General features: G+C 40.1%; 1 protein-coding gene across 1 annotated transcript in view; it reads left to right on the forward strand.

Annotated features, from left to right (window-relative positions):
• Positions 1 to 14,876: 14,876 nt before the first annotated feature.
• The window catches only part of LOC148820921 (adhesion G protein-coupled receptor E3-like), a 54,203-nt gene continuing 52,206 nt past the window's right edge, over positions 14,877 to 16,873 (forward strand). The window contains exon 1 of the mRNA XM_088931503.1: positions 14,877 to 14,954. The gene's annotated coding sequence lies outside the window, so the exon portion shown is untranslated. The remainder of the gene's footprint in view (positions 14,955 to 16,873) is intronic.

Consider the following 16,873-nt stretch of genomic DNA (forward strand, 5'->3'; position numbering starts at 1 on the left):
GGCGCAGACAGGGAAGGCTGCCGTCTTGCGAGCTCCCATTTGTCCTTGTCTATTTCTTTATTTTTTGTTGTTTTTCATACTGCTAACTGTACATAGTTTGCTCGGTGATTAGATATGACCGACAAACACTTATAGACATAAGATCGAATATTGGCACAGTTAAATCTACACCAGTTATTACTGCCAACTATCTGGACTGTGGTGTCTCACCTGTACCTGTACTGGGAAGAAGATGGCATAGTAGGAAAAGGAGTAAACGGGCAGGCTTTTTGGTAAAATTGAGGCAGCACAGCAATCGTGCCCCGCTCCCGAGTATACTTCTTGCTAATGTTCAGTCACTGGACAATAAACTGGATGAACTGAGAGCAAGGCTTGTTTTCCAAAGGGACATCAAGAGCTGCAACGTGCTGGCGTTTACCAACGTGCTGGCTTGACCTGTCTGTTCCGGACTCTGCTATCCTCCCGGGAGAATTTTCTTTTCACCGTCAGGACAGAACAACGGATTCGGTTAAGAGCAAAGGCGGCGGGATATGCTTCATGGTAAACAATTCCTGGTGCACAGACGTGGAGATTATTTCAACATCATGCTCTACACATTTTGAACATCTGACAATAAAATGTCGCCCTTTCTATCTACCGATGGAGTTCACATCAGTAGTTCTCACAGTGGTGTATATTACGCCGCAGGCAAATTTCACAAAGGCATGGATGAACTACACTGTCACCTTAACAGTCATGAGAAAACACATCCTGAGGGGGCGTTTATCATAGCGGGTGCTTTCAACTGTGCGAACTTGAAGAAAACAATGCCTAATCTACATCAACACATCAACTGCCCGACGTGCGGAACAAACACGTAGGACAATGTTTACATTCCCTTCTGGGATGGTTACAAAGCCTTCCCCTACCTCCTTTCAGCAAATGCAATCATGCCTCCATTCTGCTACTTCCCGTTTACAAGCAGAAGCTTAAACAGGAAAGGCCAGCATGAAGAACCAGTCAACATTGGTCAGATGAATCGGATTTTATATTAAATCACTGTTTTGCTACCACTGACTGACAGATCTGACTGACGGAAATAATATCAATCTGTATACGGACTATATTACTGGCTACATCAGTAAATGCATTGAAGACGTGGTTCCCAGGATTACTGTTCACACATATCCAAATCAGAAACCATGGGCAAATGATGAGATACTTGCCAAACTTAAAGCTAGGACAGCTGCTTTCAATTCTGGCGATATGGATAAATACAAAAAATCCAGGTATGACCTCAGGAAAGCTATCAAAATATCTAAATACAACTACAGAGTTAAATTAGAGTCATATTATCACAGCTGCAATACACAGAACATGTGGAGTGGTATACGCACCATTACAGACTACAAAACGCATACAGCTATATCTCACAACAGTCTGCCTCTCTTCCTGATGAGCTAAATTCATTCTATGCTCAGTTTGAGGACAGTAACGTAGATCTAGTCAGGAAGATTCCAGAAATCCAAGACGGAAACCCACTGATCATATCCAGAGAGAATGTGTGTAAAGTTTTTAAAAAGACCAATCCACACAAGGCTCCTGGCCCTGATGGTATCCCTGGCCGTGTTCTGAAGGCATGTGCAGACCAGCTGGCAGATGTCTTCTTGGACATATTCAGTCTCTCTCGAGCTCAGTCTATAGTTCCTTCCTGCTTTAAGAAAACCACCAATGTCCCTGTTCCTAAGAAACCCAGAGTCAGCCGCCTGAATGACTACTGCCCCGTTGCACTCACATCAGTTATCATGAAGTGTTTTGAGCAGTTGGTCAAATCATACATCACCTACTCACTGCCTGACACCCTAGACCCACTGCAATTTGCGTATTGCCAGAACAGGTCAAGAGAAGATGCTATTGCCACTGCCCTCCATACTGCCCTCTCACACCTGGATAAGAAAGGAACATATGTGAGAATGCTGTTTGTTGATTAGTGCCCTCAAAGCTTGTCATCAAGCTCCAGGACCTGGGACTGAACACCTCCCTTTGCAATTGGATGCAGTACTTCTTGACAGAACGTCCGCAGGTGGTGAGGGTGGGCACCAACATATCCTCTACCCTGACTCTAAACACTGGAGCCTCCCAAGGCCGTGTGCTTAGCCCTGTCCTCTACTCCTTATTTACCCATGATTGTGTCGCCAGGCATAACTCAAACTCCATTATCACCCGTAATGGCTACATGGACATACAGTTTTCATTGTATTCGGCATGCTGCACTACGTGGACATAATATATTGCATACACCATGGACACATAGCAGCTCTATTCATATTGGGTTTTGTCTGAGTTTATTTTATTCAATTTCTAGTACATTATTATCTTTTATTATGTAACCTTATATTGTAACCTTAGTTTTGTGAATTTTACCGCCTCCCCCCCGGTAAGCTCGTAGAAAAGACATTTCAGTGCCAGCAACTACTTCTGCATACTGCATTGTTGTGCATTTGATAAATAAACTTTGATTTGATATGTTTTTTATTAATGTGTGGAATATGAAGAAGACCTGCATTCTGTGATCTAAGCGGGTAACTTGGATTGTATACATGAATAAGTTCCATTAGATAGACAGGTGCCTGACCGCTGAGAGCCTTATAAGTAGAAGGATTTTGAAGTCCACCCTGTACCTGACAGGAAGCCTATGAAGAGAGCCAAGTATAGGTGTTGTATGGTTGTACTTTCTGCTCCTAGTAACAATTCTAGCTGCTGTAATTTGAATTTGCTGTAAGTAACCAGGGTCCAATGGTATAGCTGTGCTAGTCTGGAATGTGTGCCCTTTGAAGTTAGACTTTCTATAATGTCCCCTTGGATTTGGGTAGATGATGTTAACTGTTGTAATCACTTGAAAAATGGCACTTAAACAAAACTGATGTCTGTTGCTGGTCTGTGCATGCACTGGTGACTGAGAGTTGAATACATTCTGTAGCAAGGGAATGAGGGTCCTAGTACCCTTTATAATTGTGAGGTGTCATAGCAGTCTACAATGAAAAAAGGTCCCCCTTTTTCATGACATTAGCAGATCTGTTGAATGCATCAATTAACACTGGTGAATCAGCTCCCTGCTGCAACCAGCGGTCTTTTAGGACCACTGCTGACAATGGACATGGGATTTCTCAGCCTTGGATACATTGTTCATTCTCATCATCAGAGTTGCCTTCAGAATATGATACTTAATTCCACAAGCAGACTTTTTTTGTACTCTCTATGTAACACTGCTTAACTTTGAAAATTGTCTAGTAATTACTCTATCACACATGTAACATTTAAAATCAACCATTATTTCACTGATGTATGCTGTAAATGTGGGTATTTGTCTCCTGTTGAAAGTTGTTCTCCCAGACTAATGCAAATATCAATACCTGCACAAATTAATCTTTTACTGCTCTGATTGTAAAATAGTACAGTCATGATCTTGATTTCTTAGGTATTGCTGAAATCCTAATTAGCATTTGCTCAAAATTGAACCATATAACCTACCCTAACCTTCTTTCTGGAGAATTCCAACCCTAGTTCATGATGATTGGTTAGCGGCATTGCACCTCTCTTTTTCTAATCTGAGATTCACACCCAGCATCCAGGTTTGATAGATTTGGCTTCTTGGCTCTTAAAGTCATGATAAACCTGGCTTTATCCCTAAACTGCTTCACTTGTCTGGGATCCCAGGGCTCATCTTGAACTGTCCTTGACCAACACTGAAGTTGCCTTTACTTCAATCTGAACTCCCAGATTGGAACTCTGGGTCTTTCTCCTGCTGTCTCACTCTCAACATTAACCTCGCTTCATCCCTGAGCAACCTCACTTGACCAGGATTCCAGGGCCTTTCCCATTCTTTCCCTATTCTGCCATCAATGCAGCCTTCACTTCAGCCAGTTGACTCCATGCAGCCTAAACTAGCCTGGAACACTGGACTCCTCACTGGCTCTACTCCAGAGCAACTTCGATAATCTGGATTTATAATGCTTACTCCAGCCAGCTTCCACTCAGCTGCAGAGTCATCCTATTCCCCAGAAGAACACTTCTATCTGGAGCCCTGGTCTTCTTTCCTGCTTTCTCACTTTCACCATACCTGCTGCTATTCCTGAGCAGTGCTACCCATCTGGGTTCCCAGAGCTTAACTCAGACTGCCTTTACTTCTGATGCCGATTCTCCCTTTTTTCATTTTCACCCAGCTTCACCCTCTTTGTTCCTTTTACTTCTTTCCAGGCTGTCTTTCAGCTTCACAGCAGAGCTATCCATTTCCTGGACTCTGTGTGGGAGCCTTGCCTATGGCTGTGTAGTTCAGGGCGACCTCAGGCACCTATGAGAAGAATGGAGACCGAGATCCTGTTTCAGACCTGTCCTTAGCTGTTGATACTGCTTGATCAGTCTCTGGCATGCCAGACCAGATAGTACATGCCGGAAAGTTCTCAGAAGGAGACAGAGTGCCTTGCTTTCAAAGCAAGGCACTTGCTTTCACAGAGTGCCTTGCTTTCAAAGACACTGTTCCATACAGTCTGGCATTGGCGCACCTTTCTGTAGACTGATCCAGCATAAATGTCTTGTCTGGTCTTGCTGGACCTCACCACCCTACATTGCACCCTGGAACTATGCAGATTTCTGGACCTGGGTGTCTCTCCCCTATTCTTTCTCCTCTCTCCAGGAGCCTTGCACTGGACCCAACCGTCTGTGGTTTCATCATTCATTTCAACGATTGAGTGCCCAGTCTATCGGATTCATTGCCAAGTTCCCTTTTTTCCATACTTCCCAATGGAGAATATCTAAGCACTGTGAGTCCACATTCAATTATTAACTTAAATAACAATTCCATCATCACCTTCTCTCTGTTGTTCTGGAATGCTCGAACCTCAAAAACAGGTGTCTTTGGGCATCTCCAGAACTCTCCGACATCTTGCACTTTTTTTATTCCAACCTGACTTTGCCTGTAGCTGTGCTTTGTGTACAGCATAACAAATATTTAGATTTATTATCATTGTGTTGTTCAAATTTCTGTTAGGTTGTTTATGTTATTTACATATAAATGTTGATTCCAGTCATATTTAGAAACTGATTTTCTCTATAGATTTTTTTTTCTATAGAAAACATGGACAGAGCCATACATCTACTCATCACTGGTGGTTCTGTCAGTTTCCAATATTATCTTCCTTGATCAAGTCCACTTGATCTGCTAGTATACCTAGCAGTTATAACCTTATGTCCAAAGACCTTCTTAAAGCACCAAATGTAGCAGCATTTTCATAGTTGAAAATCACTGACTCCTTCTAAATAACTTGTTGCAATATTTGAGTTTCACTTGATTGATTTGAAGAAAGACCATAAACTGTGCTTGTTTTTTTCCTGATTTGTTCTGAATATTTCAAATGTGTGTTTCTAATGCGCGAGTAGGACATATAAAAATCTGAAGGTTAAGACAGGATTTCCAAGGGGTTCTCCTGACTTCAAGATCCTAAATAGACCTGTATACTATGTATACTTTCCAACATAAATCAAGCTATCATCCATTCCTGCAAGACATTCACCTTGAGTTCCTTTTGGGGTAGGGAGTTATAATTAATACATTTCCTATCTGAAACTTAGTTTCCTTCTTAACTCACATATATTGTAAAAAATAAGAGGTTGTGGTGCAGGAAATCAAAGTTCCATTTAAACAAGAGCAGGCATTGGTAACATTTTATGCAGTACTGACCCAGACATGAATGCAACAAATAGAGATGCAGCCATTCAAAACGAGCAGGGTACGCTGCGGTAAAACGTGGTGGGCGTCGCATCACAACGCGTCATATCGTATAATACCTCAGTTATGATAATGCTATCTGGAATCACTGCCAGGTGGAGCTAATAAAGCTTAACCTCTCATGTACAGCATTTGAGCTGTCGCCAGAAAACATATGGTTTCAAATCTTGGTCACTGCTGAAGGACAATCTTTTTCCAATTAAGAATTTAAGTTGTATACTCTTTAGGCTTTTAATAATTTTAAAGTGTGTATTACAGCATGTTAATCATTAAACATTAAAAAGTCAGTGTATTTTATAAATGCAAGATTGCTCAGTTGGACAAAAGTACACAACCTACCTCCTTTATCATTAATATTTTAATTATGCAGAAATATTTTATGCATCAAAGTCTTTACGGAAGATATTACCAATAGTATTAATATTGACTGACCTTGGACAGGCTGTAAGCTCAAAGTATTACCATGGTTTTCTTTGTAACCATCTTTATAAATGAAAATACTTTATTTTTTCATTGACAAAAAGTAACACCACGATACACCACCATAAACAGTATTAATTTAGGAACATAAACATATTATGTAAACTGTATGTGGCTGGTATTGGTAGTTTAAAGAAAAAATACACACCAGTATTCCACTTTCTTCCTAAACATTTTAAGCATCAAAGTCTTGCATGTGGTTATTTCGGAAACTTTTTTACGTACTCCTTCTGACCATATTAAGTTTATATACTTTGTGTAAAGTCATAATGTTTTAACCTTTTCTGCGTATACACTCGTGATCGGTGTAAACAAAAGCATACTTTTAGAATTTGATTAATAGGGAATATAATATGGAATCGCGTACCTAAAGAAATTAATAACAATATAATTATATTCATGTACTGTAGCTCAAATAGTAGTATAATACACTTTCTATGGATATGTGTGCTTCTGTTTCAGTGCTTCCCATGTGATTACGTCTGTGTTGTGAAGGCTTAAGTGTGTGCCTTCTAAGCTTGAGGTCTGTGGGTCAAGCCCTGCTGTTGATATCAGTTTTCTTTTAACAACTGAACATTTCTTTGAAAAACTAAAATAGCAAATATTATGGACACTATATTGACATTTTTTATATATTTCTAAATATCACAACATGTTCGAAGCTAAGTCATTTATTAATAACAACGAATAATTTCAAACTGCTAGAGATATTATCACTGACAATAAATATTATCGACACTATATTGTCATTACAAACATGTATGTAATGTTAGCCATACATCGTACGAGTTACTGAAGCTGAAAGTTTAGTCTTTGTCATAAATGTAACCACTAAATAAAGACATAAATATAGAAATCCCTACATTGCAAACTCCAAGCATTTCATTTTGTCTATTGCTACAATATCTACAGCAGTGCAGTTACAAGGAATATGTCAAAATGTTTCTAAAAATAACCAAAATTTAATGATTTGGGGGTTTTGATATTGATAGAGAAATCATAACAATGACCCAATGTTGCTCCATGCTATTCATGTGTACCCAGCTGAAAGAAGGACAACTAATTTGACACGAAAATACTTTATTTTTTTCATTAACAAAAAGTAACGCCACACAAAACTTGCCGGATTGTTTTGCTTCTGGACAGACTGTTAAACCAAAGGAAAAGAGCGCCTCCTTCTTCGAAGCATTTCGTTGATCCGAAATTAACACAATGCGCCAGGAAATGTTAGACGCATTAGCAAGTGAATGCAATTCCATTGAAAAGCCGGGTGTGATTTTCTCTCCCAGCCTCAGAGGCAGACAGCAGATAATTGTTTTCTTCCTTGATTTGCTGATCTCTAAAGTTGTTGAGCGCAGTGACTGTGAGTTCTGTCTTGCATTGTCAGATTGTGAATAGATAAATGTATTTTATGAAAGCATTCATTTACATTTAGATGTAAAAACAGTTAAAAGGACCACAGATTACAAAGTAAATACCCAACACTGATTCTACCCATCTGTCATGCTAATAAAGCACCTTGAATTGAACTGAATTGAGAAAGAGGGGGGAGGAGGGCGAACGAGAGAGCACAGCCAGGGCAAGCAAATAAGATACACTCCACAGACATTCACAACAGCGACATATCATAAAACTTTTGCACATATTGTTAAATTATTACTTGTTTTTCAAGAAGTTAAAAAAAACACTTGAATTACTTATCCAGTCTCTTGAAATAAAATGATTTTTCAAGCAATGCAACTAACGTCGGGCAATGTGTTTTTTTTAATCCAACATTGACAGCCACATCTTAAATCTTGTCAGTCAGCTCTTTTTTCTCTATTTGAATTGTGGCGATTCAAACAACTTGGGATAACAAGTGGTCTCAAAGTCACCGAGCTCACAGAGCTTCAACAACAGATGACAACTTCCTTAGTCCTTCCTTAGTCTTCCTGAAATTGTCAGATTATGAGTGGATAAAAGCATTTTATTAAAAACACGTTTGCGTTTGTTTGGGAGCTATATTATGTATTTTTCATATGTAAGATATAATGATGTGTTCCTGCTTACACATCGCACGACTTTAAAAGCTAGAAAAACAGGTTTCGATTCACATTATCTGGCGAGCCTTGTTTTGTCAAAGGACAGGACATACTTTGAAAAGACCGCAAATGTATTAGCAAGGGTTAATTGCACTATAGACCGCACAAAGAAATTTAAAATAGTCTTCTTTAGGTGTGAGGGCAGGAGTGGATCGCAGCAGGCATAATCAGCAAATAACAAGAAAACAGGGCAGGTGAGACAAGTATCCAGAGAGCGAGTGATCAGAAAAAGGAAACAATTGTTACGCCTGGGTAATAAAAGCATTTTATTAAAAACGCGTTTGCGTTTGTCTGGGTATTTACTTTGTAATCTGTGGTCCTTTTAACTGTTTTTACATCTACTGTATTGCTTAAAGATGCCACTTTTAAAGGTGATATGTAAAATAAAGTTTTTTATTATTGTTATAACCATTAATACTTTCGTTGGAGTTTAAATAAAGTTGATGTTTTATCTAGGGGACTTCTAAACTGTGAAAACATGTGTCTGTCTTTCCGTGGGGGGAAGGGAATCTTTTTCCTCACCTTCAACCTTATCGCTCCCCATTACTCTCACCATCTGATTAAGAATGAATAAAAGCATTGTATTTTTGTCTCGGTGCTGACAAAGTAAGCACTCTCTCTCTCCGCTGGTGTTTGTAATCCTTTTTATTTTTAAATACATTTTAGCAAAGTCATGTATTTTAAAAATCTTAAGATTTCTATATTTATGTCTTTATTTAGTGGTTTCATTAGTGACAAAAGCTAAACTTTCTTGGAAAAATGTCTTTTATGTAAACCATGTTTGCTATTAATTCATTTAGGGCTTACTGACAGAATTGCTGTTTTTTATGTGTAGCCCGGGAAGCCCAGTGCTTGTACAATCGATGGAAATGTTCAAATAAATGTGCTAAAGAAATAAAGTTATTCCTTTATCATATTGGCTAGCTAATGTCCAATCCTTGTTAGTTAGATCAACGAAATGCTGTGGTGGGTGTTACTTTTTGTCGATGAAAAAATAAAGTATTTTCATTTAAAATGACGGTTGCAAATAGTGTGGACCAGCGTAATACTTTGAGTTTTACTGGTGGAGCTCATACAGCTGTGTCTGGATATCTTGGTCAAATATTCGGCTAGTGTGTATTGTCTGTTTAGGGTTCTGTAGCATTCCACACGGGGGGGCAGCTTGTTCCCCCCTCCAGCTGAAGACTCGACCACTTGAAAATACCTGTAAAACCGGTTTAATTCGTCACAGCCAGCACTCCCGCAGAGAGTGATGAAAAACACATGAAAGACTTCGGTGCTTAAAATGTTTAGGGAGAAATGGAGTATTGGTGTGTGACTTGCGGAGTTAAAAGCTGCCTTTATTTTATTTCTGTCACCACCTGCCAGCGAGCTCTCCCGCGCCCCGACCAGAGAGAGACACACGATGAAAAAGCACATTGTGCTGCTGTAATACAGTTTAAATTGTATTTCATTGCACTTTGACAGATCGTCCTTAAATCAACTGTTGATTTAAAGTTTGACAGTAAATGTTTATATTGTAACGCATACAGCCTCCATTTCTTAATAAAAATGTAAACATTCGTTTGCGAAGCCTAAGAGGGGGGGTCTGCTCTCACAATCCTCCATACACTCAAGCTTTGGGTAAAGCTTTGTGATAGTTTACCCACTTTACCCATTGTTATTAAAAATGACTTGGATTCGAACATGTTGTGATATTTAGAAATATCTCTCTCTCTCTCGCGCTGTTGGCGGGCGGGGGCTGTGTGTCTCTAGTTTGGGGTGCGGGAGAGCCGGGCTGGTAGGTGGTGACGGAGAAGAAAAATAAAGGCTTTTACTTGCTTTAACTCCGCAAGTCTGAGTTCTTGTGTCCGTCCTATCCGAACCCGAAAGTATTACAATGTGTATCTATATAGCAGGTGGTATACAGCTTTGCAGTATAGATTACACTTTTCTAAAATGTATTTAAAAAATAAAAACGATTACAATCTAATCTTCCATTTTGATCCCAAAATCCCAAGAAAAATAAATCTAAACAGGGAGAAACTATGCTGAAAGTTTATTAAGATACTTAGAAGACAAAGATATCAATTTATGTTGCATTTGTCTGATTATGATTAAAAAACATTAATTAAACACGCGTTTGCGATTTAAATCAATATAAATGTTTATATTGTAACGCATACTGTACAGCCTCCATTTCTCTATAAAAATCTAAAAGATCGTGTGCGCAGCCTAAGAGGGGGGGGGGGGGTCTACTGTCAGTGACAGCTGACAATCCTCCATACACCCATGTGAAAAATTAATAATGCCAATGTAAACGTCGTATTTACAATTTGTTGATAATAGAAATGTTAAGTTCTCTAAAGCTTTGTGATAGTTGACCCAGGCAGCAAAAGATCAGCTGCACTGGTAAGATGCGACACCGAAGATATGATTAATAACCTTTTAAATCTGAAGGGAGATCTAAAGGGATCCCCCACACACACACACACACACACACACACACACAAAATAGAAGCAGGAAGCAGAAATAGGGACCGTTGTCAGAAGGGAAGAAGGTGACTATTCATTGTTATTAAAAATGACTTAAATTCGATCATGTTGTGATATTTAGAAATATAAAAGTCAATTAATTGTCCATAATATTGCTATTCTATTTTTTCAAAGAAATGTTTGTTAAAAGAAAAGTCACAGCACCAGCTGGATTTGAACACACAACCTGTAGGTTAGTAATCAGGAATGTAGACCAGTGGGCTACCAGGGAAGTCACAAAAGAGAGAGGTCAAACAGCCCTACACAGCCCTGTCGCAGTACACAAATATAATTATATCGTTATTAATTTCTTTAGATACGCGATTCCATATTATATTAGCAGAAAAGCTTAAAACTAGCACTTTTTTACACGCTATTTCACATGTTAAAGACCTCAATGCTTAAAATGTTTAGGGAGAAATGGAATACTGGTGTGTATTTTTTCTTTAAAGTACCGAGACCAGCCATATACTGTAATACTGTGTAGTGTGCTCTCTGAAGGCACCAGTTCTGTAGGGTTTGGGCATTTACTGGGACAATTATTAATTGTAGCAGTAAATCACAAAATTGATTCTTTTGATGGCTTTAGAATCCAACCATGCGATATAACTCAAACAACGCACACACACAGGTACTAATACACGAGGATACATTTATTAATACATAGAATATGCATACTCAAAACAAGTACATAACTCTTAGGAATTAAATTGATATCAACTGGTTGGGATAACAATTGAATTCTCGAGCTGTAATGCATTGAAGTTGAATACTCATCCAATCTCTGGGGATTCAGATCTCCTGCGGGCACAAAGAAACAGTTGCAGGCTGTTGCTGTCCAATCCGCGCTCTCTGGCTCAGTGCCAGGCTGTGCTGTGCGGCTTGCGACGGTGCGCTGCTGATGCTCACTGACCGGCTAGTTAGTGTTGGCTTTAACTAGCAAAGTTTGTGCACAGGAGAAAAGATGACTGTGAGTCCCAGCAAGTCAGGAAGAGGACCGGTTCGTTTCTGATGAAGAGCTAGTTCTGAATAGTGATTCAGCTGTCCACAGTTCTGACCTGTTCACGAGGCCTGCTGCTGGTGCTAACCTCGGGTGGATCCTCTGGTTACTCTCTGGCAACCTCCGCTCTAGACTCTTAGAACAAAGGAAAGTTCTGGCACTTGGACACACTGGCCGTTCCGTGGTTGTCCGGGCTGAGTCTCAGGATGGTCAGGAGGCGCGCTGCGAGAATGTCCTGCCCTTGGGAGCCTTCTGCCCCTGGGCCGTCCACAGAATTCTACTGAATCCTCCACTGAATCTCTCCTGAATCTCCCAGGCTCTCTGTGTTGCCTGTTTTTACGTGGAGGAACTTCAGCTCGTTGATTGGCTGAAAGTTCCATGGGCATCAGAGTCCCACGTGGGTTACTTGGCCCTACCAGTCCCTGATTGGTTGATCAAGGTGAGATATGAGTCACTTACTCCTGACACTTAGGAATGCCGTCCAGATGTCCATCTGGCACTCCCTAGACAGATAGGCGCCAATGGATGACCATTGATCATGATAGCCAGGCTTAGCTAAGTGCATCCCCCTTTGGGAGCTGTCCTAGGAAACCTTTTCAAAGGAAACCTTAAATCAGCCTGCATGAATAGTTTCTCTGTGGCTGCACCACAGAGATGAACAGAGAAATGGGGCCTTTCAGGAAGGCTCAGAACACTTAATTCTTTCTTATTAATAAGCCTCGCCGCTACACATCTTTGTTCAAAACAAGTTTAAGAAAGTAGAGGTTATGCCATTTTGGAGCTTAGTGTCCTTTATGTATGAGACATTAATTTTGCAACTAAATTATGAAACATTAACATTATGTAGCACCTGCTGCCAGTACATGGATTGCAACCCCTTAGTTAACAATGGGGTTTGTAATTCTGCCTTGAGCAGGCACTACGATTTATAAATTAGCCGTGTTGGGGGCGAACTAAATTAGCCGTGTTGGGGGCGAACAGCTACGTATTGTCCATTTAGATACCTAAATGGACAATACGTAGCTGTTCGCCCCCAACAAGGTTTGTTTTTATGAGTAAAAGCATGTTATTTTGAGCACAAATGTCATTTATCTTACTAATCAACAGCACCTCTAAGTGTTCCAGTATTGTAAAGAGTAATGAAGTTTAAATCAATGACTTCTGCTGCAGTTACTATTGTGTAATACACCTGGAACAATAACTGGTTAATTCAGACATCTCACTTTGATCCAGTATCCAATAGATTTAAATCTGGTGAAGAAGGCACATTGCTTTTAAGAGGAGAGCAAGTGGAAAGGTGGAATCATCCAATCTAGAACTACGGGTTTGAGTACGATTCTGATTCTAAGTGAAGACATGCTAAGTGAACCTTTCCTGTTGATATGTTTTGAAGGAAGCAGGAGGATAATGCCAGGGAAGAGGTTTACAGAAAACAGAAGTGGGAGAGGACACAGATAGTACAAAGATAGACGTAGAGCAGTTGACAGTATGAAGACAGAAATTGAGAGACCATTATAGGATTTAGAAGAGAAATCTTGAAACACAGTTTTAAAAAATATTTTGGAAACAATGAGTTACATGTAACTAGGGATAACAATATCCTAGAACTATATGCTTTGTAAATGTTTGGAATACCTAACGAGAAAAACTTGGTTTTACCTGTGTGGTTAATGGATAGTCTCCATAGGATGATAAGGCTCCATCCCCATTTAGATGGAGTGATCCAAGGTGCAAGGTGGAGATGAGATGGAGGAGGGATGCTTGAGACAAATGCTGAAGAAGGCATTTGAGTTCAGATTATGTAGCTAGTTCCATAATGGTGTGATGCAGCTACATAAACTACATAAAATGAACATGTTTTCATAATTGTTAGGTACAGATGTGTGAGATTGAGGTGTCAACATTATCCCTCCCAAACCTCAGTTAACTGCTATAACTTCTGTGTGTCAAACAAGACGGTCAGTACTATATTCACTAAGAAGAATCAGGTTTGTAGGAGGGAAACAGAAAGATTTGTGTATGATTCACTTAGAAGTGCTAGGGGAAACCGTAACAAATAGAGGAATCTAAAGAAATTTGTTTAGTGAATGTCATATGACCTAAGTTTGAAAGAAAAGTGGATATTACACATACAGTACAACAAAATCACTTTTTGTATGTTTTTTATGAGTGGCTAAACTGATGCTCACCCAAGCACAGTTTGAGTTCTTTGACTCAGGCATTGCAAGGTCAAGCCTGGTTCATATTATTCGGAAGATATCCCATTCAGGATTGTACAATTTATAGTACCGTTAAGGTAAGAGTTGTGATTTGCTTGCCAGAGCTCTCTAGCTGCATACTTGCAGGCATGTGGTGCATTTGGGAAACGATAGACTTCTCCTTCAGTTTGCATTTAATTGAGGGAGCTCAAAATTGGGCAGGTTTGTACAGTCTGTCCACACTTCCTCATTTCCTCTATGTGTGGTTGCAGTAGCTGTACGTTGGGACTTAAAAACACAAAATTGATCATTTCAATTTGAGTTGATATATAATAGAAGAAAATCAATTTTGAGCTCATTGTCATTACATTGGATGTTACTGACTGACAAGACAGAGAATTGTCCAATTAGTTTACCATGGAAATTAACCATGGCTGCAGTGTGCTTTTGCTTTTTAGCTGCATTCTAGCATGTTTATGCCTAGTCTTGAATTTGAACAAAATGTGTTGAGTAGAAAAATAGATAGCCTATAGTGGATAAAAGACTATCTATTTCTGTGCAGATATTGATTAGTGTAGAGAGGATCGTAGAATCTGTGGCAGCTATCCCATCTGTAGGAACATAGTTGGTAAACAGGGTTGAGAAATTCCACAGGACACTACTCAGGTGAGGCCTGGTAGAGAATGCAGGTGTCCAGGCAAATGTGGTTTGATATTATAATTGTGTTCATAAAACTGCTGCTCTCTTATCTGTTGTTTCTTTTTTATTTGCAGATATTGATGAGTGTGCCTTTGGGATCTGTCCTTATAATTCACTTTGCTTTAATACAATTGGAAGTTACTACTGTCAGTGTAAGCCTGGTTTCAGACCAACATCTTCACTTGACATATTCACAGAATCATTTCAGACCTGTGGAGGTAAGAGTTCTGGAATCACTAAACATAAGAATGGTTACAACTGAGATGAGACCATCAGTAGAGACAAAGAGCTAGAGATAGAGAGGTACAGGAGTTTATTGCCATATGTACAGTTACAGTGGAATTTTAATTTGCGCTGATCTACTGTACTGTGTATGGACAGTACGCAGTACAGAAGACAACACAATACAACTGACAACACCACACAATGTAGACTGTACATTACAAACATAATATAAAATTAAACAGAACAATAAATATGTTGTGGAGAACAATAAATATGTAAGAGTGAGAAAAAAAACATGGTAGACCATGTGAAAAGTGCATAGTACAGATGTGCATTGAGTCTGAGGCATTGCAGTTTGCTCTTGAGGATGCGTACTGCAGTAGGATAGAAGATGTTCTTGAGTCTAGTGGTATGTGTTTTAATAGTGCGGTACCACTTGCCAGGGTGCAAGGGGGAGAACAGTTTGTGGCTGCGATGGTTGAGATCCTGAATGATGGATTGGGCTTTTTTGCAGCAGCAAATCTCACCAATTGATGGTAAATCACATCCTATAAAATTCTGTGCCATTACCACAATCCTTTGTTTTGTCATGCATGGTAGTATTGCTGTACAACACAGTGATATCACTGTGAGGACACTATCTATGGTGCTGCAGTAAAAGTTCATGAGAAGCTGTTTCCCCATACCAAATTTCTTTAAGCACCGCAGAAAGTTCAGGTGCTGTTGTGTGTTTTTAAGCTGGCTACAGTGTTGTGAGATCAAGCCAAGTTGATGGAGAACTGGGGAACCTGAAGCAGCTGGCAGTTTCCACAGCTTGATGCTGATTGGTGCATTCCTCTGGGTCTCCTGAAGTCCACAATTAGTTTTTTTGTCTTGTTGACATTCAGGGTCAATTTTCACCACCTAAGGTCAGCCCATCATGAAATCCACTATCCAGTTGTAGATAGAGTTACAGTACATAAGCCCAGATTCATGAGTTTTTGGAACCGGCTTGGTGGGAACAATTGGTTAAAGTAGTTCAGGTGGGTAGCTGCGTCAGCATGCGTAGGCTGCAAAGGAACAAGTAATAGGTTCATTCCATGCTGAAAAAAAGAAGAAAGAGAACACAACGTTTTGGCCGTGGAGCCTTCTTCAGGTGTGAGAGAGAAAGGGCAGTAGGCAAAGGTAAAGTAGCGGGAGAACAAAGGTTGGGAGGGAGGAAGAGTGAGAGGCAGGAGCAGGGGACAGAAAGAGAGGCCAATCAAGAGGTGTGAAGTCAGAATGGGTGCAGAGAGGTGTGAAATGAAACTTCCAATGAATGGAGAAAATTTAAAAGAACAGTAGTCTGTCGTTAAGAGAAGGGAGAATGTGTGATCCTAGCTGCAGAATAATTTTGGTTTCGGTGATCTTTCTGATGTATGAGTTTGGAAAACCGTCTTTGAGAACACAGACGGAGAGATTAGAGTGGTTGTGGCCGTCAGAGGTGAAATGAGAAACAATGGGCTTGGAGAGATCTTTAATCTTCACAGCCCTGATGTGTTCTCTGAAGCGGTCTCTGAGTCTCCTTCCTGTTTCTCCAATGTAGATGGCTGGGCATTTACTGCAAGAGATACAGTAAATAAGGTTGCTGGAGGTACAAGATGCTGTCTGGGTGATCCGGAATTGTCCTGAGGGGCCTTGAATGAGTGTGGTGGTGTACTTGCAGGTGATACAGCGAGCTCTGTTACAAGGGAAAGTGCCTGGTGTGGATGGTTGTTGAGGGCGGTCAAGGGAGCTGTGAACAAGGAGGTTACGCAGATTAGGTGGTCGGCGATATGAGATGATAGGGCGATCAGAAAAGAGGGCCCCAATGGAGGGATAGTCCTGTAGGATGGAAAAGTTGTGGTTAATGGTCCTGGGGATAGGAAGTGTGTTAGGGTGGTAAGGAAGCACC

The sequence above is a fragment of the Atractosteus spatula genome, chromosome 14, assembly GCF_055471065.1.
Source record: "Atractosteus spatula isolate fAtrSpa1 chromosome 14, fAtrSpa1.hap1, whole genome shotgun sequence".
NCBI classification, from domain to species: Eukaryota; Metazoa; Chordata; class Actinopteri; order Semionotiformes; family Lepisosteidae; genus Atractosteus; species Atractosteus spatula.